Source organism: Phyllostomus discolor, chromosome 12 (assembly GCF_004126475.2).
Source record: "Phyllostomus discolor isolate MPI-MPIP mPhyDis1 chromosome 12, mPhyDis1.pri.v3, whole genome shotgun sequence".
In the NCBI taxonomy this organism is placed as follows: Eukaryota; Metazoa; Chordata; class Mammalia; order Chiroptera; family Phyllostomidae; genus Phyllostomus; species Phyllostomus discolor.
Window position 1 is genome coordinate 33,442,167 of NC_040914.2, and position 24,792 is coordinate 33,466,958.

Here is a 24,792-nt window from a genome sequence, read left to right on the forward strand (position 1 = left end):
TTCCTATGTGGATCTCCCGTTTTCCCACACCGCTGGTAGAAAAGACTGCTCAACCCCTATGAGTGGTCTTTGCACCCCTGTCAGAAATTATTTGATCATAAATGCAAGAGTTTATTCCTGAGCAATCTCTTCTATCCCACTGGTCTCTATGACTGTCTTTGTACTAGTACTACACTGTTTCCATGACTGTAGCTGCGTAACATGCTTTGAAATCAAGCATTATAAGACCTTCCTGCTTGTCCCTTTCCGGGAGGGTTTTGATGATGTGGGGTCTGTGGAGACTCCGTGTGAATTTCAGCATGCAATGCTGTGTCTGATACTGACAGATCACCTCTGACCTTAACCAGGTTCCCTTGAGCCTTCTTTTAAACCAGATCTCAATCTTGGCCCAAGAAAAACTACAGACTGTCAGTACCAATAGTCTTATCCTTCTTCTCTTCTCCATTCAAAGATTTAAACAAATACTATCTTAGTTTCTAACAGCTCCATCCCTAGGATGACTCAAGGTGGCCCAAATAATTGACTGTTTGCCCTAGACAACAGCTGGTGATAGGCTTTGATGCACTTTTCTTAGAGCACTGACTAAAATGGGATTACATCTCTGAATACTTCCTCCCTCCCTTTGACGTGTGTATTTCTTCAGCACGGGGGTGCCCTTCTCAAGGACCTGAAAGGTGTTCCCTTGAAATACTTAGGAAGCATAGGGTCTCGGTCCATAGGGTCTCTGTCCCCTGTCCTTTCACATCAATCTTTGTCAGCGAGCAGGCACAGCTGCCCTGGTCAATTCACACTGACCAACCCTTTGCCATTTTCTCACTTCCCTGACTCTACTGAGCCCCTCTTCACCTCCAAACCTTTCCCTTCACCTTTAAAATGCCCAGTTGCTCCTGTACAAATAGAAGTTGCGTTCATTTCACACGGACCCTTCTCTCCTATTTCAGTGGTATATTACTGTTTAAAATCCTGTCCTTACCACGTTAGTGGTGCCCAGCTTTGTCTAGCTTTGATAATAACATTACACTGTATGTTTTTCTTGGAGGGGACAGGTGGAGGCTCGTGGACCTCCTATTTTACTTTTAAAATTGAAAATCTGACTGTGGGTCCTGGCTGGTGTGGCTCAGTGGATTGAGTGCTGGCCTGTAAATCAAAGGGTGGCTGGTTCGATTCCCAGTCAGGGCACATGCCTGGGTTGCAGGCCAGGTCCCTGGTAGGGGGCCTATGAGAGGCAACCACACACTGATGTTTCTCTCCCTTTCTTTCTCCCTTCCCCTCTCTCTAAAAATAAATAAATAAAACCTTTTAAAAACATTTTAAAAACCCCCTGACTTACAGATATACAATATACAGATGATGTGTCATAGAATTGTACACTTGAATTCCACATAAACTTTTTAACCCCTGTCACCCTAATAGATTTAATTTTTTAAAAATTGGCATTTCAGTAGGCACCATATAACAGGTTCTTGGATTTAGGAGGCTGCTTCTTAATGTTACGGGCTGCAGCTGGAGGCTGTGCCCCACAGAGAGGTTCCTAGGAGAATCGTACTGTCAGCAGGGCCAGGGGAGACCCCAAGGCCGTTCTTTGGTGTGGGGTTCAGAGAATGGGCTGCTGAAGAGCCTCAGGGTTGGGGAGGCAGATACAACAGTCAAACTTCCAGACTGTTCGCTACTCACGCATGATGGGCGGTGGGCTTCCATGCTGAGGAATGAGATGTGCAGTCTGGCATGGTGGGCGGACTTTCCAGGCCCGTCATTCTCCGGGTGGCTCTGGGTGGGTGACTGTCCTCACCTGGCTGTGCTTCAGGCTTCCCAGCTGTAAAATAGTAAGAAGGGTCTGGATATGGCATCTTGAAATTTCGAGGTGATGGCCCATTTGGATCTTAATACTATGGCTAAGGCAGATGGGTATCTCTATTGCCAAGCGTGGTTCCAGAAACTCTCCACGAACACTCTCACTGTAGCGCCCGACAGTGTGGGAACTGGGACACAGGTCAGGGTCTGTCTCCTGGAGGGATCCCACCGACCTCACGTAGGCAGTTGGTGTTCTATGTGGACAGTCACACACGAACTTTGCATGCCCACCCTCCAGATGACTGCTCTAACTCCGTGTGCAGAATACCTCCTGAGGGATTCCCTCCTGACTCCGCCACCCGAATCAAGCAGCAAGTTCTAGCCAGTTTGGAGAGGGTTGAACAAGGCACATCATTTGTTCTCTGTGGCTTGTTCCTTTCTGTGCCACTGTTCACCAACTTAGAAGACATCTCCCTGAAATGAACAATAAAACGTTTATTGCGCATGAGTATGCACTAGCCACATATTTAGTTTCCTCAAATCTTTATGAGGCAGCCATTGTTGTTATAACCATAGAGCATATAGTGAAATGAGGTATTTAATGAGTGGCCAGCAGTGTTCATCGTAACATGTTGGTAGAAACAGGAAAGTCTCACATCAGGGTCCCCAGGTTTCTGTCACCAGCTCTTTATTTTTATTTTTATTTTTAGAGAAAAGGGAAGGAGAAAGAGAGGGAGAGAAGTATCAATGTGCAGTTGTCTCTCACGTGACCCCCACTGGGGACCTGGCCTGCAACCCGGAAATGTACCCTGACCAGGAATTGAACTGGCGACTCTTTGGTTCACAGCCCATTCTTAATCCACTGAGCTATGCCAGCCAGGGCTTGTCACCAGCTCTTTAGGATCATGTAAAGCTGGAAACAGCACATGGGATGTGGCCCTGCCTGTGGTATCTCAGAACTCCCCTCACATGCAGAAGAGGAAAGTGTAACAGACACTTCATCAAACCATCCTCTAAGGCCAGCGATGAGAAGAAAGGCGTAGAATGTCGGATTGCAGGCAGAATGGGTTGTTGTGAGTGTCCTTACTCCATGGAGACCTGGGTCACGGTGCAGGAGAAAAAGGCAGACATAAGGAAAAGTCAGCTGAACTTGGCCTTCAACCCTCTCATCTTTCTGACTGCAAAAAGACAGAGGTCTTTACAGATCAAAGCCATCTTGCAACAACAGGCCAGTGATGAAAAGCTACCCATTCAAGGTAAAAGGGGGGAAAGTGTACAAATAAATTCAGACCACTCCTAGGGACCCTAACCTGCCTTTCCAGTGATTTCTTCTATGTGGCTGGTAAACATGCAGCATTAGGAAAAAATTCAAGAAGAGTTTTCTACTTGTAAGAGCAAAACAAAATTATCATTAAAAGAAAGAGAAACCAATAGGGCTCATCACCTCTGTCTGTTAAAAAAAAACAACCCTCCAGTTTCCCTTAAACCTGAGAATCATCTCGCTACATAAATGCCACATTTTATGTAATTTGCATGGAACAGAGGATTGCTCTTTACATGTAGTAAAGTTAAGGTTAATAGTTTAATAGAGCGACGTTGAGGAGTCTGCTTTTACTGAGATCTGACCTTTAGATTCTTTATGGAGAGTATTGACCCCCAGAGCTCCTGCCCACAGACATACACTTTGGAGTAAAAATATCCACGAAGGAACAACGTTTTTGCTCTGTTGGTGGCCCATACCTCATAAACCTGGAACAAACAGTCTCTCCAGGAGAGTTCTTAGACCGTTCAATCCAAGATTTCATTACTTGCATAGCAGACAAAAGCTGAGTCTCAGAGATGTACCCTGTGCTGATGCTACTACCTTCCTAGGAAGTTGTGTTTCTTTCAACACAGTCTTGCAGGCATCTGTACTCTCCACGCTGCAGGCCCCGAATACATCCCGGTCCACTTCTTGTCTCCACCCTCACGTTGTATTTGTGTCTATTTGCTTCTTGCGAGTAAATCCCAGTTCAACACAGAACGGGGAATCCCACTTTCCCGGATTCTCAGCAGCCTGTTCAGCAAGAACTAAGTCAGAGACGTGGCAAAGGTTCAACTTGAGACAAGGGAACATCAGTGAATCAGCTAAATACCAGAAAGGCAGATAAATACAATTTCTGGAAAACACTAAAATAGACAATGTCTTCCTTAAAAAAAAAAGAAAGAAAAGAAAAATCCATTCAATTTAGTAAAGAGTGCTTGAAAGGATTACAATAACTAAAAAGATTCTTGAAAAAGGATCGTGCATATATGCAATATACAGACGATATACCATAGCATAGAATTGTACTTTTAAAATCTATATAATCCTAGCAACCAATGCCACCCCAATACATTTAATTAAAAAAAAAAAACAAGAAAAATGATTATGAATGCATTTTTTTAAAAAACAAAAACGAAAGGTACACACAATACAAAACATACCAACCTGGTCGTGGGTCATATTCATGGGAATGAAAATAACGAGAGTTTACATACCCAAGTTAGAGACCTTTGCGTGCAAAGCACAAAGCGAGAAAGACTAGTGAAGCCCAGGCCTGAGGCGGTAACGTATAGCAAGCAGCGTGACTTCGGAACAAAGTCGCCAACGGACCCCAGCGGAAGCGCAGAGGGCTGCCCTCGCCTGGGCGGCGGAGCTCGCAGAGGGGCGGGCTTCAGGGTCGCGGCTCCGGGGCGCCGGGGTCGCCCCGCCCTGGGTGGGCGAAGTCCGGAGGAAAAAGCGAGCGCAGGAGAGCCTGTGCGCCTGCGCGGGAGGCGCCCACCCCTGTCGGCTCCTGCTGTAGTGGAAAGAAAGTCCTGAAGGCTCCGGGAAAGAAAAAGAGGTGTGTCACGGAATACAATTCACTGCGAATGCTCTAAAAAAATTAAAGCAAGGAATGGTGTTGAGGAGACCACCTAAAATGAACATGGATTTTAGGTACAGCCCATTCAACATCTTCTACCGACTGTATCCTGGCTTAGGGGGAAAAAATCAGCTTAAAGGTCCGGCGCAGCGCCGGGGTGGGAGGGTGCAGGTAGAGACCTACAGAACAGGAATCGTGACCTTAGGGAACTGCCCCTCGTTTTTTGATAGCAGTGCTCTAGGTGGCATAAAGAATACCCTCATCGCTCTGGCCCGGTCGCTAAGTTGGTTAGAGCGACGTCCGCTACGCCAAGGTTGCCAAGGTTACCGGTTCGATCCCGCTCAGGGCACGCACAAGAATCAATCAGTGAACAGTCATGTAAGCAGAACAACAGATCGCGGTTTCTCGCTCTCTTTCTCTCTCTCCCCCTTCCTTTCTCTCTGAAGTTAATAAATTTAAAAAAATCTTTAAAAGGTAAGAATGCCCTTATTTTGTGAACATGCAGGTGGAGATGTCATGATGCCTTATTTACTCTAAAATCATCTACTTCACACATGTGTATAGACATGGCTTTGCGATGGCAATATTTCAAATCTGGGCGGTTCTATATAGGTGTTCATTTTACAATTCTTCCTGCTTTTCTAAAAAAAAACAATCCCATGTTCATTATACATTAATATTTTTACTCAAGAAAAATGTTATGTGCCAAATTATATACTAAAATTCTCAAGGTATTGGGACAGCAAATATTTCGTGAGCTATTTCATTCCCCTAAATATTTCCCGTCTTTCAACAACATGAATCATTTTGAATTAAGTTCCTTCTCTGCACAGCTGCGGACCCGCTGAGTCCTCAGCGTGGCCTCCCTCTTGTGGACGCCAGATGGCGCTGCGAGCTTGTGCTTTGAATTTTACAATCAGTGTCTTCAGCACGCCTGCGCGTGTGAAGGACTGGAACCCGCACTCAGGGGGGGTCGTGGAAGGCGGGGAGGGGGGGGTTGAGGGGTGGAGGTGGGAGGGTGAGCCGGAGCACCCAAAGTCCCTGCTGCTCGCACACCCGGGGGCCCTGCTGCCCCCTGCGCCGTGTCCTCCCCGCACCCAGAGCCTCTCCAGGTGACATCCAGGGACCTCCTCGGTGGACAGGGACCCCGATGCTCCGAATCCCTCCACACCACGCGCATCCCCGACTTTCTGTCCCACCTGCGCCGCCCCGCCACGGCCGCCCCGCACGTTCCTGAAGCCCCAAGTGCCTGTCCCAGGTTTCCCTCGAGAGCATCGGCCTCTCACAGGCCCTTCCCCGGGACAAGGACGCGCTTCTCCTCTCCCGCCCGCGGTCTCCCTCCTTCCAGCTCCCCGCATGGCTCATCCTCACACACACGTCCTCCCAGGGGTCCCCTCTGTGCACCCCACGCCACGTCCGACTCCTGTTGCCCGCCTCCCAAGCGCAGCTCCGCACCCCCCAGCTCAGGGCTCTGAGGGTCTGAGACCCTCTGGGCTGAACCTCAGAGAACGGGGGACCTTCGCTGCGGTTCAACCGCTGTGAGCTCCTTCGCCTGTAGTGCGCTCAGAGTGATAAAGATCCTCCTTTTACTGCAGATCCAAAGCAAACAGCAATTTCAGCTTCTCACGTCTTTAACCTGGGGTCTTACCTTTCCTAAGAATTCCCCGCCCCAGGGATTTGGGCAAATATTAGTGGAGTTCGGACCTTAAGGTGGCCCCTCTGGAGTAAGCAGACAGGATAGGGGTCCTGCCTGCGGGCTGAGACAGCCCCTTCGCAAACCCCACTCTGCTGATACATCACTGGGATGTGCATTTGTGCACTCACGTGCTTTATATTAAATTGCACCAAAGAATGAATGACTCTCTTACTCACCCATCATCATCTTGCCTAATTACCAATAAACCCCAACTTAATTTAATACGAAGAGGGTTGGAACGTGAAGATTAAAGTTCTTTGTTTATGTTTTTCTCTTCTCAGGATGTGACCCTGACTTCCACATCAACCTGTTCTAGCCCCTCATTTTCCAGCCACTATTTCAAGTCTCCCTGATGCACCAGGCTGCTTCTCACCCCACTTGCACTTCTTCTTCCCCTTCTGTTTTAGAGAGAGGGGAAAGGAGGGAGAAAGGGAGGGAGAGAATCATACATGTGAGAGAGAAACATCGATCAATTGCCTCTCACATGCCCCCAAATGGAGATCAAACCCACAACCCAGGTATGTGTTCTGACTGGGAATCGAACTGGTGGCCTTTTGGTTCACAGGCCAGCGTTCAATCCACTAAGCCACACCAGTCAGGGCTGGTTATCTCTCTCTTTCTGTCTTTTATTTGGGGTGGTTTCTTTTGTCTTGTTCACTAATATTTTCTTCTGAAAATCCTAATCTGCTGTTAATCCTAGTCAGTGTATATTTGAAACATAACTCACCTTGAAGCTTTCCTTTCTAGAAATTTTATTTTGGCCCTTTGAAACTGTATGACACCACTCTGGCCAGTGCGGCTCACTCTATCGAGCATCATCCTGCAGAGCGAAAGGTCGCTGGTTCAATTCCTGGTCAGGGTACATGCCTGGGTTGCAGGTTCAGCAACCGACCGATGTTTCTCTCTCACATTGATGTTTCTCTCCCTCTCTTCCTCCCTCCCTCCCTTCCTCTATCTCTGAAAAGAAATAAATAAAACTCTTTAACAGAAGAAAGAAAGAGACAGAAAGGGCATCGGGGATTGTGGGTGAGCTCCCAGGAGCTTAGTACGTGAGCCAAGGGGTATAACTCTGACACAAATGTATAAACTCACAGATTTGGGGGCTCACTGGATCCCAAGCACAGAAAACATGAAGAAATCAATACAAAGTTGCATGCAAATCAAGTTGTTCTAAATCAATGCTAAAGTAGCAAGAGAACTCAAAACATGTTGAAATAGAGACATGAAGATGAGGAGGACCGCATAGTTCTCACTGGAAATGGGGCAAGCAAGTGAGAGGGCAGTGCTGTTGTTAAAGTACTAAAAGGAAACAATAGCCAACTAGAATTATGTACAAAGTGAAGATCTCTTCCAAAACCAAAAGGAAAAGTGAGGACGTTTTCATGTATATATAAGGGGAAAGAATTAATCACTAATAGACCTGCACTACAAGGGTTGTTAAATTCCAGGGAGGAGGGCTGCAATTCCAGGGGGAAATTTGTGTGTCTCCACCAAAGAATGAAGAGAACAGCCCTGGCTGGTGTGGCTCAGTGGATTGAGTGCTGGCTGTGAACCAAAACATCGCAGGTTCAGTTCCCAGTCAGGGCACATGCCTGGGTTGCAGACTACGGCTCCCAGCAACTGCACATTGATGTTTATCTCCCTCTCTCTCTCTCTCTCTCTCTCTCTCTCTCTCTCTCTCTCTCTCTCTTTCTCCCTCCCTTCCCTCTCTAAAAATAAATAAATTAATTAATTAAAAAAAGAATGAAGAGAATAGAATTTTGTGACTTCATGAGTAAATATTATACATGCTCTGTTTTCTTATTATTTAACTTTTGTTAGTCCATAATTTACTGTTTAGACAAGAGTCACTATAATGTGCTGTGGGATTACTTTTGTAAAAGTAAAATGCTTTACAACAATTTCACAAAGATGTAAAGGGTGAAAAGAAATTACACAGTTTTAAGAGTCTTATACAGTATACAAAGGCATAGAATGTAAGCTGAAAACAAACTTTGAGAAGTTTAATATGTAAACACTAACACTGTAAACACTAAATCACCCACAACCAATAGGGGAAACAAAATGAAATAATTGCATATTATATTATTCCAAACAAGGCAGATAAAGGAGAAAAAAGGATCAAATAATATGACAAGTAAAAAAATGATAGATTTAAATTTAACTTGACAGTTTGAATGTTAAGGGTCTAAATACACAAACTCAAAGACAGAGTGTCAGACTGGACCTAAAAGAAACGACTAACTATATATGTTGCCTACAGAAATGCATTTTATTTTTTATTTATTTAAAATTTATTAATTTGGGAGAGACAGACAGACAGATATCCATTTGTTGTTCCACTTATTGCTGCATTCATTGATTAATTCTTTCATGTGCCCTGACCAGGGATTGAACCTGAAATCTTGGCTTATCAGGATGATGCTCTAACCAACCAAGCTGCCCAACTAGGGCTACAGAAATGTATTTTAAATATGAAAGTATAAATAGGGCAAAAGGAAAAGACTAATAGGTACCATTCTATCAAAAAATAAAAAAGCTTCTGTGGCAATGTAATATCACCTCAGGTAACTATTATACTAAAAATAGTATCAAGGATAAAGAAAGCTATTCCATGATCTGTATGCCAATTGACCAAAAGGACATAAAAACCTATGATGCACCAAATCACAGATCTTCTAAATGTATGCCAACTAGAAAAAAACGGAAAGAACCTCAAGGAGAATTTTTTTAAAAATCCAAATTATAGTTGGAAATCCCAGTAGCCCTCAGTATTTAGTAGAACTAGCAGAGCAAAGTATCAGTAAAGATATAAAATATTTGAACAACACTATTGACTAAGTGACCTAATTGGCATTTATAGATTTGCATGCTTCATACATGCTCCTTTTGAGTGCCCATGGGACATTGTCCCCTACAGACCCTATTCTGGGGCCAAAAAAAAATCTAAATAAATTTTCAAAGATACAAAGCCCGCAAACTCGGGTGTCATGAGGAGTCCAAAGCCCAAAAAAGAAAATTTCCTTACCCTGACACACAACACTTACAAAACCTTCGACTGATATGTTACTTAATTGTAAAAGAACGGTGCTTTTTCTTTAGGACTGAAATAAAGCAAAAATACCGGCGCTGCCCGATTCTTCAACATAGTACTAGAGGCATAAGCTGATGTAATCCGGCAAAGAGAAATGAAAGTCGCACAGGTAGGAAATAAGGAGTAACAGTATTTTGCAGATAATATGCTATCTATGTAGACAATCTCAAGGAATGTACCAAATAATTCCTAGGGAGAAATAAGTGAATTTGTGCAGAATGTCCATCAAGTGTGTGTGTGTGTGTGTGTGTGTGTGTGTGCATGCACGCACACAGTGAGTGAGACAAATGAAAAGCACTGTCATAAACAATAACAACAACAAAAAGCTAAGGTATAAAGCTAATAGGACATACAGCATCTTTAGGCTGAAAATTACAGAACCCTAATAAAAAAAGTTCAACAAAGCGAAAAGCAGCTGAAGGATATACCTTGTTCATATAACGGTGACTCAACACAGCGAAGATGTAGATTCTTCCCAAACTGGTCTAGAGATGGAAAGAAATTCTACAAAATCTCTGCCAGTTCTTTTGCAGACATTAACAAGCATATCCTAAAATTTGTATGGAAAGGCATACGAATAGCTATAACTAACAAAAACAGCTAACACAAATTTGGAAAAGAACAAAATAATTGGAGGAACCATGCTACCCAATTTTAAGACTTAGTGTTGCCCTGGCTGGTGTGGCTCAGTGGATTGAGCGCCAGCCTGGGAACCAAAGGGTTGCTAGTTCGATTCCCAGTCAAGGCACAGGCCTGGATTGCAGGTCAGGTCCCCAGTGTAGGGGGTGTGAGAGGCAACCACTCATTGCTGTTTCTCTCCCTCTCTTTCTCCCTCCCTTCCCCTCTCTCTCAAAATAAGTAAATAAAATCTTTTTAAAAAGACTTAGTGTTTAGTTACAATAATCTGAGATATTTGTGGAGGGACAGAGACATAAATCAATGGAACAGAACAGAGTTTATAAAAAGACCCACACAATAATAGCCGAAACATTTTTGACACAGTCATAGAAGTAATTCAGTAAAAAAATAACTTCAAATAGTTGATGTTGGCTGTCCATCCACCACACACATACACAACAACACAAAATGAACTTCAACTCACACCTCACACTTTATACAAAAAGAAACTTGGTTGGATCATTTATCTGCATTTAAAGTGTTAAACCACAAAAGAAGAGATCTTAGATGCAATGCCAAAATCTTTTATAGATGAGCAATCTATAAAAGAAAAAATCTTTAAACTGGGCTTATTCAATATGAATAACTTTGGCTCCGTGAAAGATATTAACAGACTGAAAAGTCAAGGTCAAAATGCATAAAGTTGGTGAAAATATATGCAAATCATGTGTCTGACAATGAACTCACATCTCGAAAATACAAAGAACACTCTAAACCAAACAGTAAGAAAATAAAAAATCTAATTAAATAACGGGAAAGTCTTGAATACACATGTCACCAAAGAGAAGGTGTGGATGGCACATAAGCACACAAAAGACATTCAGCATCATTAGCAGTTAGAAAAATTCAAGTTCGTGCCATCATGAGGTACTGCTATACTTACTAAAATGATAGAAATTTAAAAACCTGCCCTGAAGGGTGTGGTCCCATTGGTTGGGCATTGCCCCGCAAGGTGAAAGGTCGTGGTTTGATTCTGGGTCAGGGCACATGCCTGGGTTCCCGGTTTGGTCCTTGTTCCGGGCGCATGCAAGAGGCAACCAACCAATCAATGTTTCTTTTCCTTTCTTTCTCCCTCTCTTCCCCTTTCTCAAAAACCAAAAATAAAAAATGAAAATCAAATTTTAAAAATCTGACAATATCACATGGTGTTGAAAATATATAATTTAATTTTAAAGCCACTCTGGTACACATTTTTTTCTGTTTCTTATAAGGTTAAAAATACGCTTCTCATATGAGCAAAACAATACCACTAATGGGTTTATATCTTGGAGAAATGAAAACAGATGTTCACACAAAAACCTGTGCATGCTATTCACAAAAGTTTTCCTTGTAATTCCTCCAAACAGGAAATAACCCAAATGCACTTCCACGGGTGAAAGGAACAACAAACCGCCAGAGTACAAGCATCCGCTGGAACACTGCTCAGCAATGTAAAGGGGTGTACCATTGAAACACCGCTGATCACACGCTAGAAACCATAAAGATACAGTTCTGGAGAAAGATCAGTGGAGGAGAGGGTTAGAGTTGGGAGAGGGTGCATCTGTCACCGAGGAGCATGTGACAGTGTTTGTCAAGGTTACAGAAAAGTTCTGTGTCCTGATTCAGCAAAGGCTGTTACACAAATCTATTCATGGGATAAAAATTTCACAGAATTATATACACACAAAAAAGAGTGTATATAAAAATGGGTAAATCATGCAGAAAATGTGAGGTTCAGCCTGTGGCGCCCAGGCCTGCCTAGTCCTTGGTTTTGATAACTGGAGGGGAACTTAGGGCCCTGGGTGAAGGGCGCATGGGGGAGCTGTTTTCATGATCTCTCACGTGAAAATGCAGCCGATAGTTCTGTGTTTGCTAAGCAGGTTCCCAGCCAGGCCCAGTATGTTCTCTGGGTGCTTTTCAGTCTCCCAGTACGTTCTCTCGCGTGAACTAAATGTGTACTTCTCAGCTGCACACCTTTCCTCCCTTGAGGATCTAGGTCGGCAGTGTGGTCTTTCATGGCACATGTGTCTTTGGTTTGTTCAAACTGAGGCATCTTGTTTTCTTCTCGAGACCTTTGCATCCAGTGAACAGGATGATGTTGGGAGCTAATTCATTTTGTAGGCTGTCACTTTTTATTCATGAACACAGTTAAAGACTCTCCCAAACAGGAACTATTGGGAAGTGTCTTTTACCCAGAGCTAGGGCCAAGGTTAAAGGTAATTCTTCCGGAGAGCAGCCCAGGAATGCATCCTTGTAGCAAGGGAGATGAGGCAATAATAAATGGAGAACACAAGCAGGGAAAAAAATTTATGCAATGCTTCCTAAAGTCACTGCTGAACGCTTAAAATTGAGCTGGGCTGTACCGTAGTATTTGGGCTCATGCCACAGTCCTCCTGCAAAAAGTGTGACCTTAAGAAATATGCTGTCAGTCTTAGTATTGCCTCTCTAAGATTGGTTTTCTTGAGTGCTCATAGGTTCCTCTTTTTATCTTTGCAATATATAAGTGCATGTAGCTACTAAGACGATGGCTAAATAATCATTCAATCAGTGCTATGATTCAAAAGCAATCGGAAAACCCTTTTCATGAGTGACATAACACCACACCTAGCAATCATCGTGGCTCTGATTTAACATGATGCGGCCTCTCCACAAGGAAACACGGAGTCTCTCTACAACTCGGCAGGCATGTCAGCATCCCAGCAGGACAACGATCTACATGGACGTTGCCTATCAAGAGATGCAATGGAAACCCATTGCCTTCCTCATGTTCTTCTCCAGTGGTGGATGGATATGCAGTCATACGAGGGTGGTGGAAAAGGAAACCGGAGGAAGACCAGGATATTGAGGACATTTCTGAGCTTTTATAATAGTCCAAGTTGGTTTACCATGACCTGAATTTTTAAAAAAATATTTATTTATTTTTAGAGAGAAGGGAAGGGAAGGAGAAAGAGAGGGAGAGAAACATCACTGGGTGGTTGCCTCTCAAATGCCCCCCATTGGGGACCTGGCCTGCAACCCAGGCATGTGCCCTGTCTGGGAATCAACCTGTGACCCTTCAGTTCACAGGCCCACACTCAATCCACTGAGCTACACCAGCCAGAGCACCATGACCTGAATTATTAATAAAATAATAATTCATCTATAAAAACTAAAGCAGGGTTTCTCTTTAATACCTGAATTCTCAAAACACGGTCAGTGAGCTTGCATTACTTTTGGCACCGCTTGCACCAACCCCATCCCCGCCAAAAGGCTCCCAGAGTCTTCACCCAGGGGTTCTCTCTAAGCAGCACCTTTGTGTTTTGCATTCGCTCTACTCTATTTCCTGGTTTATGATCCCTCTGTGACCAGTCCACCAATCACGTCATGCCCTAAGAAAATTTTCAGTTCAGTGTGAAAGACTTAGCTAAAGGCAACAGTATTGAGAAGCCAGTAATGTAAAATGAAAGAATTGAGCACTCTAATTTGAAAATGAGATAATCTATTCTGTCAATATAAAAATGCTTCTCATATTACCACATTTATCATAACTCCACAAGATCATGTATATAGTAGGAGGAAATAATACAACTTGGAGAATGATTTGTAAATGATACATTAAGATTGCAAAGATGCACTCACTTTGACCTGAAAGTTAAAATTCTACAAATATACATATGCATATTTATATTTACATGTCACAGATAAGTGTATAGACTATGGGCATTTTTGGCAAAAAAAAAAGAGAAAGAAAACAAACTACATACTGTATACAAGTATATCTATCAAAGAACAATGGATAATTGGGTAAGCAAATTATGGCACTTTTTTTTACAACAGATTACTATGGAAATACTTGAGACACATCAGACAGTCCTCAATTTTTTTTTTAACACATCCACAGCACAGGAGAGCAGTACAAGATGTTTATGCATACTCACTGGTAAAGAGGCTGGTGGTGTTGAGAAAATGAAGGTGATAGTGTTCTGATTATATCACTGAATAGCTATGCAACCTTCCACCAGTTACACTACCTGCCCCATATACCCTCACCTGTGCACTGGTTATAATGGTATACATGCCATGTATTTTTTTTCCTGAGTTATTACTCAGTTCCCTGATTAATAACTGAGTTCTAACTAAATAAAGCAACACTGATAACAATGTGTGGCAACACTATGGCATGGCATATGTGGCCAAAAATAAAACCATGATCACTGTATGGTTTGCATGGAGAAATAAACATATGTATTTCACAAGCATAGGTCTGAAGGTCTGAAAAAAGATTTAAGTGTCAAGATAGATAATGTTTTTTCATGAGGTAACTTTTGTTTAGGCATAATTTGAAATTTTATCATCAAAAAAAATTATTTCTTCAAAAAAAAGTAACACAGCAAAGTAATTATACATCTAGTGCTATATTATATAAAGGAAAAGTATAGAACTATAAAAACAACAGTTGAAGACGAATACTAAACATTATCAGGAATTTCATGTTATTGGATTTTTCCCCTGCATTTTTGTTAATGTTCTTCTATAGCGATTTTTAGAGTACAGGAGACCGATGAGATAAACTCCAAATAACCTACAATATATAGGGAGGAAAAGAGATCCAGCCTTATTGCGTGTGATTCACTAGTGAAGCGGTTTCTGCAACAGACAGAAGCCCAAGCTACAGCTTAGGAGGAACCAGGCTCTGAAGTCCAAGGGCACAAGGGGAGACTAAGGGCTAACGGTTAAAAGGAAGAGCTGCATTTAGGTGAGTTGCAAAAGCAAAGCCCAATAGCTGTTTTGAAATTCATCAAACAACTTTAAGTTACAGAAAATTGAGATTTAAAAGATTGGGGTAAGTCAATGGAAGCAACATTTTATACTAGTAATAACTACAGGATTTTTAAGATAATGTGTTAACTTCTGGAAGAAATGTTGTTCCTAGGGCTATTGTGGGAATGAAAAAGTCCGAAACATTAAAATAATCAGTAGCCAAGTCTCAAATGATCTTAAGTATTGTTGGCTTCCTCTTAAACAAAACAAAAAGCCTCAACATCAATCTAAATGAAAACATTTGGAAAATGCTAAATAAAGTAAATATTACTAATATAAAAAACACTCTAAGTAACTTTATTCATGGGCTTTCACATAAATATAAAAAGCGATGGACATCACACCAGTTTCCAGGAAAAAAAAAAAAAGGCAAGTACTCCAGACACGCTGAAAGTCAAATAGCAAAATCTGCAGGTCCAAACTATGCAGAAGGAACCAGCCCGGGGCGACCCCACGCTCCCCGGCAGCAAAGTGCCCAAGGAGCAACTAAGAATGTGAAGTCTCCGGCGAGCACCCTAAAATCCGACCGGCCGGCCGAGAGACAGGGGCCGGGAGGGACCAAAACACTGCACCTAGCTCCGCCCGCCGATGCCACCCAGAGGCTCTGGGGACGGGCCCCTGCGGACCACCGTCCTCCGATTGGGTCACGTGACCCTTGCTGCGCTCCGTCTGGGAACCAGCCGCTGGCCGCCGCCGCCGCAGCAGCGAGCGGGTCGGTGTTTAGGGACTAGAGTCACTTCGGACGATTTATGAAGAAAAAAAAAAAAAAAATCCAGAAGGCTCTGTTTCTCATGCCCGCAATCAACGACCGCGTCCTCCCGATCTTTCGGCGGAGGACGTGATCGGTGTACAATAAACCCTCTGCCGTTGTTGTGGGGACAAAGCACTTTGGGGCTCTTTGTCCAGAGAATCCGACAGTTGACGGATTCCGCAGCCGCTTGCTTACAGATCAATTCTTACGTGCTGAATTTGAAATATGGGGAGAACAGGTTATACGGGGGCACGTGCGGTAAGATCAATATTTAACCAAGTACACCAAAATTAGCAAAAAGCCCAGTAAAAAGCACATTTATCCAAAATTGTAAACAGCGCTGTCCCACAACTTTCATGGGTTCCCGCCCCTGTTTTTCACGGAATATACTTTTTATAAAATATAGAACTTGGCTTAATAAAAGTGAGCTTGTAATTAAAATCCACATATAGAGTGGATGGGTAATAATTAAAAGATTTTAGCAGTATTAGCCATTCATTCATAAAACAACAGACTCTTCATCCTTTGCCATACATATACATAAATCCCAGACGAAATAAACTGTATTTTTAAAATTAAAACGATACAATATTTCTCAGAATATAGATGCCCACATGAAATCCAGAAATAAAATGAAAGATTTACATGTTTTTCTATAAAATTACTAATAATATTTAGGTATGATAGATTGAGTAAAATTATAAATAAATAGTCAAATATTTTAAATATATTTGTTATACGTGCAATGCAGTATTTAGTGTAATTCTCAACACAGACTGGACTCAATAAAAAAAAAAAACGAAAGCAACCTAATTTTAAACGTGTGTTAAATCATACAAACAGGTTGTTTTCAGAATAGAAAACAAAATACATAAACACAGGAAGCACTATATATTTCCTAAAACTAACATACGGTAGTAAGAAAAATCATGTTAGCCTGATGAAGGAAAAAATGAATTTACTAATATCCACGTTTGAGAACTGCAGATTTGATACATACACAGTTTAAGGTGGGTTATGTATTGCTGCAGCCTTTTTTGACCTGCCAATTCTATTTTTCCTGATGGGTGAAACTTGCAAGAGCATGTTACCTGAAGCATTTTCTGCAAAAGTAAAAAATAAGAAATAAAGTAAAAGTTGATTAGCTGGCCATAGGCAAATTAAAGAGCGCACATCCAGAATTCAAAGTGCTAACAAAAGTGATGTAGCTGTATATCTAGTAAGAAAACATTTTGGTATAAATAAATCAATCAAATTGTAGTTGTGTGGTGTAAATAAATAAAAATCAGTTTGGAAAATAAAATGTGGCTGTCACATGTATTTCTAGTTCTACTCAATATATATTTCTACATGTTAATACAGTTAATATGTACAAATAAATGTAAGTAAATGGAGAGATGTTCAGTTGAATATATTTGGAAGTGTTATGAAAAATCTGATAATCTATTTTTATATCTAAACCCATGTCCAGATCTCTGTCTCTATGTAGGTAGATATAGATACAGATAGAGATTCTATAATATATTGTGAACGTCCTGAAAATCTGAATGTATACACTAGTTTGAAAGGTAGTGTGGAATGAAATAAAAGGAAGAAATTATTCATTTTTGTAGGCTTCTGTAACTAAAAAATATTTGAAGCAGACTTATATTAATTTTGTAATTTAAAAGGCATTTCAATACTCTCTTCACGAAAGTCCGCCCCCAGTGATTTCTTGCACTCTGATCTCTTTTCTCACAATAACCGCCAAAATCTTCCGCAGCTGCTGGCTGCGTGGGTTCTCAGCCATTTAATTCCTCCTTTGGATGACAGATGGCGCTGTAGCACGACTCTTTGATGGCTGCAGATGGTTCTAACGCAGACACGCCTCACTTATGAATGAGGTGCGTTTGCACTAGGATTACGGAGTTACTCTCAGAGCTCGCACGTTCTTTGAAGACGGCTACTAACGTAAACTTTCACAGGCAGATTTTAAGCAACAGGTAATTATAGGATTCTTTCCCTGTGCTGAGAAAAGGCTTCAAAATAAATTCACTGGAAGGTCTGTGGCTGGTTCCTCTTGTAAACTAACATTTTTTCTTTCCCTGGGGCTCAGGATATCTTTCAGATTCCAAAGCCCCAGGATCCTTAATTTAATAAACAGCGATTCTTGGAGGGAAAAAAGTTGCTTTTTAATTTTTAAAGTTTTCATTCACTTATTTTTAGAGAAGGAAAGGGAGGGAGAAAGAGAGGTGGAGAAACATCAAATGTGTGGTTGCCTCTCACACCCCCTGGCAACAGGGACCTGGCCCACAACCCAGGCATGCGCCAGGACTGGGAATCGAACCCAGGGACCATTTGGTTCACAGGTCAACACTCCATCCGTTGAGCTACACCAGCCAGGGCTACTTTTAATTTTTATTACCTTTGTGTGTGTGTGTGCATCTTGGTAGGAATGTGCAGAAAAAGGCCAGAGGAAGTCGTGGGAAAGACAATGGAAAACTGTGAGTTGCTAAAACAAAAACAGAACATACATTTAAAGTGAAAGGTTTGAAATGAGCAGGTCAGTGATTCACAAAAAAATCATTGGGGAGCCCAGTCAAATTTCCTAAGCCTAGCAATTTTAAATCTGTAAACAAAATCTTGCATAAACCACTTTAACTGAAAGTCTTTCCAAGGGTTTATGGACTTACAGCAGCCCCTGCCTCCTGATTTGATTAAGGTGTTTGGCCCACAAATGCTGGTGAAGAAGGAATAATGGAAGAATACTAGTAAATGGAATATAATATGGAATATGGAAAATTCACACATTATAAATAGGATATTTCATATCAGAAAAGCGAGGACTAAGGAGTTCATTTTTAAAGGAAAGTAACGTTGGAGTGAGGAAGTGCTGGAGAAAACACGAAGAACACATCCAAAGGTACAGAAGCCAGGAGGAAGGAAGCAGAAGAGGCAAAACGCGTACATCACCAAAGCCCCAGTGCTTGGTGCTGGATTTCATCCCCCAGCACAGCACAAACATCCATGCACCCATCCTTGCAGAATGCACAATTTAATAAATGAACAAAAGTGGACATAAGACAACAGTGCGGAAGAATCTTGAATAATTTGTGCACATATCCCCCCCACACACACACACATAAGCTGGTAGATAAAAACCCATCCCCACTCCTCGAGTGTGGGCTGCTCAGAGTGACCTCTTTCCCAGGAGAATTGTATGGGAAGCAGGAAAGAAAGTAACTTTACAGGAGAGAAACCCAACAAATAATCCTTCATCAGCTGGTCAAGGTCAATGTCAACAGCCATATTACTAGTACAATATATACCACTGAAATGATGAGAGAGAAATAGTACTTTTCCTCTCTGAACCTCCTCCCCCAGTCTAACCATGAGAAAAGCATCTAATAAATCCCAGTTGAGGGACGTTCTACAAAAGACTTGCTCGGTAGTCCTCCAAAATGTCTAAGTCATCCAAAATAAGGACATCTCAAGAAACTGCCATGGTCCAGAGGAGACTAACAAGACATGACAAGTTAATGGGATGTGGTGAGCTGGGTAGGATCCCGGACACATAAGGCGCATCAGATGAACACTGAGGAACTTTGGGTAACGTATGAGTTTTAGTTAGTAATGTGTCAATATTAGTGCATTAAGTATAATATGTGCATCTTACTTACACCAAATGTTACCAGTAGGGGAATTGAGCATCTGACTACACTATCTTCAGTAGGAACTCTGAATAAGAATATAGGAATGTTGTAAAATCTTTACAGCTTTTCTCTAAATGTAAAACTATTTTTTTTAAAATAAATGTAGCCCTGGCTGGTGTGGCTCAGTGGATTGAGTGTGGGCTGTGAACCAAAACATCGCAGATTCGGTTCCCAGTCAGGGTACATGCCTGGGTTGCAGGCCATGACCCCCAGCAACCACACATTGATGTCTCCCTCTCTCTTTCTCCCTCCCTTCCCTCTCTAAAAAATGAATAAATAAAATCTTTTAAAAAAGATTCTTTATCTTAAAAAAATAAATGTAGATAGTGAAATAAGCATCATGAGTCTACACTGATTAAGGAATGAATGAATGAATGAGAGTGAAGGAAAAACTCTTGCTGGCATTAGGTTGCTAACAACTAAAGAAGGAATGATGAAGAAGGAATTAGTTATCAATTTGTGCTGAAACAGTATGATTGGGAAAAGAATATTTGCGTGGTCCCAAAACACCTCCCTACAAATTATTTTTATAATGGTAAAGGGAAAGTGTGAAACATAGAGAAATTAACATTTTTATCTTAACCACATAATCCAAGTTAGCCTTCCAGATATTGTTATGAACTAATATCGTCTCCAACTTGAACAGATGCTTTAAGAAGGACTCAGCATGAATTTAGTAACATTCTTGCTAAAAATGCATAACACAGACTGAAACTCTGGGCAGCATCAGATAAACACAAATTAAGAGATATTTCACAAATCAACTGGCTTGTGCACTTCAAAACACAAAAAGTCAAGAATCACAAGGAAACACGGAGGAATTACTCTATATAAAAGGAGACTGAAAAGACATGAAAAAGAAAATGTAACGTGTGAACCAGGGCCCCGAAATATTGGTGGCAATGGGCACATTGATACGATGGCTGGAAGTTGAATATAGATTGCCAATAAAATCATAGCACTTAACTGGTGCTCACTTTCCTGAGTTTCGATGTTGTATGACAATGAGAGCATTACTGAAAACATGCTCTGAAATATTTAGGTTTGAGAGGACATGCTTTACCCAACTTATTTTTAAATGGTTTGGAGTTAAACTCTGTGTGTGTGCACACCCCTCTGCCTTTGTCCAGCCATGTCCATATATAGAAAGGATGATGAAAACGATTGATTGGATGGGGGCCAACATGTAAACATCTAATGAATCCAGCTAAAGAAAATACAGGAAGCCCTGGCTGGCGTAGCTCAGTGGATTGAGTGTGGGCTGGGAACCAAAGTGTCCCAGGTTCGATTCCCAGCCAGGGTACATTCCTGGGTTGCAGGCCATAACCCCCAGCAACCACACATTGATGTTTCTCTCTCTCTCTCCCTCTCCCCCCCTCCCTCCCTTCCCTCTCCAAAAATAAATAAATAAAATCTTAAAAAAAGAGAAAATACAGGAGTCGTCTGTCCTATTCTTGCCACTTTCTTTAAGTTTAAAGTGATATCATAATTAACGAGCTACAGAAATAATTTTGGCACAATTTACTGTATCATCCACATAGAAAAAAAACTAAGTCCTTTTTTAAAATCACAATAATAACAATAATGAGTTTAAAGTAACACAAAATGACTTTATAAAATAGTGAAGAAATCCACCTGCTGGGAAGAGATATTTGTAGCACTTGTAACTGACAAAGATTTGGCTTGTAGAATATACAAAGGACTTCTAATCTGATTAAGATGAACAAATCACCCTGACGGGTGTGGTTTGTGGGTTGGGCATCACTCAGCAAAGCAAAAGGTTGTAGGTTCAATTCCCAGTCAGGGAACATGACTGAGTTGTAGATTAAGTCCCTGGTCAGGGCACGTACAAGAGGCAACCACACATGGATGTTTCTCTCCCTCTCTTTCTCCCTCCCTTCCCTTCTCTTTAAAAATAAATTAATAAAACCTTTAAAAAAGATTAACAAATCACATGCACAATGGGGAAAATGAGTAATTCATATCCAACAGGAAATTCACAGAATATAAAACGCAAGTTACTAAGAAACATGTGAAAAGATGCTTAGTCTTACATAAGAATTGGGAAAATACTATTTTTCACTGCTTGAAATGTCAACTTACAAGAAGTTAATTTATGTGGCGTGGTCAAAAGAACAGAGATCTAGGGATCCTCTACACTGGCAAAAGGGTGGGAATGTACAATATTAAGTTTCAATGTTGCACATAGTGGCTAGGATAACTCTCCAGGGAAGGACTAGCTGAATTTCTGGAATCGAGTAATGCAAAGTAAATAATATATATGCTATATATAATTATTACTGTTTCTCATATTTCCAAGTGCTTCAATGCATTTCAAGATTGTGTCTCTTTTATAACATCATAAACATTTTGAGCGGAGTCCTCAAGAAGTTGGAAAGAATGACAGCCTGAGATATAGACAAGGTGACCACTGTCACTAACTAGCATGACTGGGTAATTCCCATTATTTCTGATGAAGTGTGTGTGAAAAGAAGGACTACTCCCCAGAGTTGTAATATGATAGAGTGTCCTCAGAATATAATAAATCCGCATTTTTCAACTGACAGAAAGAAGTGAACATTTTTATTTATAATTTTATCCTTCCTTTCAGTATCTCAAACTTGAGAAAAATGTAAAGAAAATGCTTGGAAGGGTCATCACATCAGTTGTGGTTTCACCACTCTGCATGCAGGCATCTGCCTCAGGTGCCTGGTGTTAGGGCTGCCAGCTGCACCTGCCCATCCACCGACAGCATCACCAGTATTCTGGCCAGGACAGGAGTCGAGTCTGGCATGTATTTTTAAAAAGATTTTATTTATTATTGTTTAGAGAGGGGAAGGGAGAGAGGGAGGGAGAGAAACATCAATGTGTGGTCGCCTCTCCCACGCTCCCTACTGGGGACTTGGCCTACAGCCCAGGCATGTGCCCTGACTGGGAATCCAACTGGCAACCCTTTGGTTCGCAAGGTGGTGCTCAATCCACTGAGCCACAGCAGATAGGCTGGCATGTATTTTTGAAGACATGGAAATGCATCAGAAATTATCACGTGCCCTCTGACTGCCACAAATCACAAACAGGTATGCGATTATTTTCCAAGTGGCTGGTAATACTTAGAGTGATTTTGACATAGAATTTAAAAAATTCCATACCCTACAGAGTCTAGTATAAGGAACCATAATAAGTCACTCTGCAGACAATACCTGTTTCCGTCTGAGCCTCCATCCTACGCTGGGTGGGTTTCCCGCCTCACTCCATCAAAACAAACCTTTCAGACATCATTGTGGACCTCCATGCTATTGCATCTTGCGGCCACTCCCCCCGTTCACCTTATTTGACTGGTCAGTTGCATTCAAGTGTACATGAGCCTCTTCCTTTTGAAGTAGCTTCCCCTCTGTCTCTGGGCCTCCCTTCTCCTTGCAGTCCACAGAACTTTCTGAATGCTCTAATTCCGTCTCATTCATCAGTTCCCTCTCCTCTGTCCGTAGCCCTAAAACAGTGGAATCCTTAGCCACGGTGGTAGCTTCACTGGATTACCTATTTCCACGTGTGCAAAAATGGTGCGTCTGAGCCATTGGGTGGGCCCCACCTGCACTGACTCTGGGCGTGGCCACGTGTATTACTTTTGGCAACAGGACAATCACAAAGGTGACACATTCAGGAATGAAAAGAAATTTGCACCTTGGCGCTTGCCTTCTCTTGCTGCTCTTCAGATGGTCATAACTATACGAAGCAGGATGGACTAGGCTGATGGATGGTGAGAGGCACATTTGCCAGACAATTCCTGTCACCTAACCTGCCACCAAGCCAATCTGTGTATCTGTAGGCGTGGCCATTCTACACCACCCAGCCCAGCTGAGCTGGCCCAGAGAAGGAGAACCACTAAGCTGACCCACAGAATCATTAGAAGTAATTACTGTTGTTTTAAGACACACACCTTTTGGGGGAGAGTTTGATATGCACCAAAGCTGACAAGTACACACATAGGTACACTATTTAGAAGTGTGGTAGCACTGCACCAAAACTAGAAAGCTCATGGAATGGAGCAGTAGGTACAGATGGAGAACACATGGAAAAAAATTTCTTGGAAACATTGGTAAATGGTGAGCAAACCTCCCGAGGATGGAGGCTCAAAAAGTGGCAAGGAATCCGCTCTCTCAGGTTGTAGGAACAGTGATCCATCCACATTGTGCAGTGATGGAACAAAGGGTAAAGCAGCCATTGGTGGTAAATCAGAGGCTCTACCTAACGATTTTTTAAAAAGACATTATTTACTTATTTTAGAAAGAGGGGAAGGGAGGGAGAAAGAGAGGGAGAGAAACATCAATGTGTGGTTGCCTCTCGCACACCCGCAGCTGGGGACCTGGCCCGCAACCCAGGCATGTGCCCTGACTGGGAATCGAACCAGTGACGCTTTGGTTCACAGGCCAGTGCTCAATCCACTGAGCCACACCAGCCAGAGCCTATACCTAGTGGTTTTATGTACAATAGCAGGACAAAACAGGTTTCCACTTATAGTATTTACAGTGGGCACTGGCCTCTCTCAGCTAAGTATAAGCTAAGAAGAGACAGCTGAGCTAAAGAATGACATGTTCACACACAAGCAAAATTTAGGGGAAACAGAGGAGCCAGAACATGCTAGGTTGGAAAATAAAACTGCCTCTCATTCACAATCAGAAGCAAGCAGTAAATTGAAATAATAAATGATGATGGTTTTAAGACACTAAGTTTTGGCGCAACCAAAACTCATTGATACATTCTGGCATTAAATGCCGTATTTTACTGTGTATAATGTGCATGCACGTTTTAATGCATAAACATAAATAAAACAAAAACATTCATACAGAAGTGGAATTAGTACTACCCGTGTATAATGAGCATCCTTATTTTTCTCTCAGAAATTTGGGCAAGAAAGTGTGCATTATACACAGCAAACTGCAGTACGATGGTAGGTAAGTAACTCCATACTTTTATCTCTGGAACGTCACCTGCAGACACCCTACAGATCACCTGAAATCCACTTCCATTTTCACAGATTGTTTTCCATATGTAAAAAGTCAGAAACTGAGCTCCCCCTTTTCCTGCTTGATACTCCTGCTCCACTGCTCTACCTCTCAGTAAGTGACAATGTCTTTATTCTTGGTCACTCGGTTCCTCTGCCCACTCTCCTCTGTCAAATTCCATCTATCTACCTTGAAATATACAACTCAAATCTACATACATTTTTTTCCCCACTAGGATAGTTCAAGTCACATCATGTCTTGCCTGGGCTACTCAGAAACTTACTAATTTTTTTTAATTCCTCCCATTTCCCTTCATTTTCTCCATTCAAAGAGGTAGTCACATTTCTGCTCATTACAATAAGTGGAGGATTCAGCAGGGTTCAAAGCTGTAGCACCCTCCAAATCTTCCATCTTCCAGTCCCAAAG

The 24,792-nt window shown here is 41.9% G+C and overlaps 1 long non-coding RNA gene across 1 annotated transcript; it reads right to left on the reverse strand.

The window, feature by feature from the left end:
• Nucleotides 1–1,764: 1,764 nt before the first annotated feature.
• On the reverse strand, nucleotides 1,765–3,742 carry LOC118497544. Its single transcript, XR_004900069.1, has 4 exons — nucleotides 3,656–3,742; nucleotides 2,682–2,889; nucleotides 2,120–2,475; nucleotides 1,765–1,813 (listed from the first exon to the last, which is right to left on the reverse strand). It is a non-coding gene; the product is annotated as an uncharacterized LOC118497544 (long non-coding RNA).
• Between the last annotated feature and the right edge of the window lie 21,050 nt (nucleotides 3,743–24,792).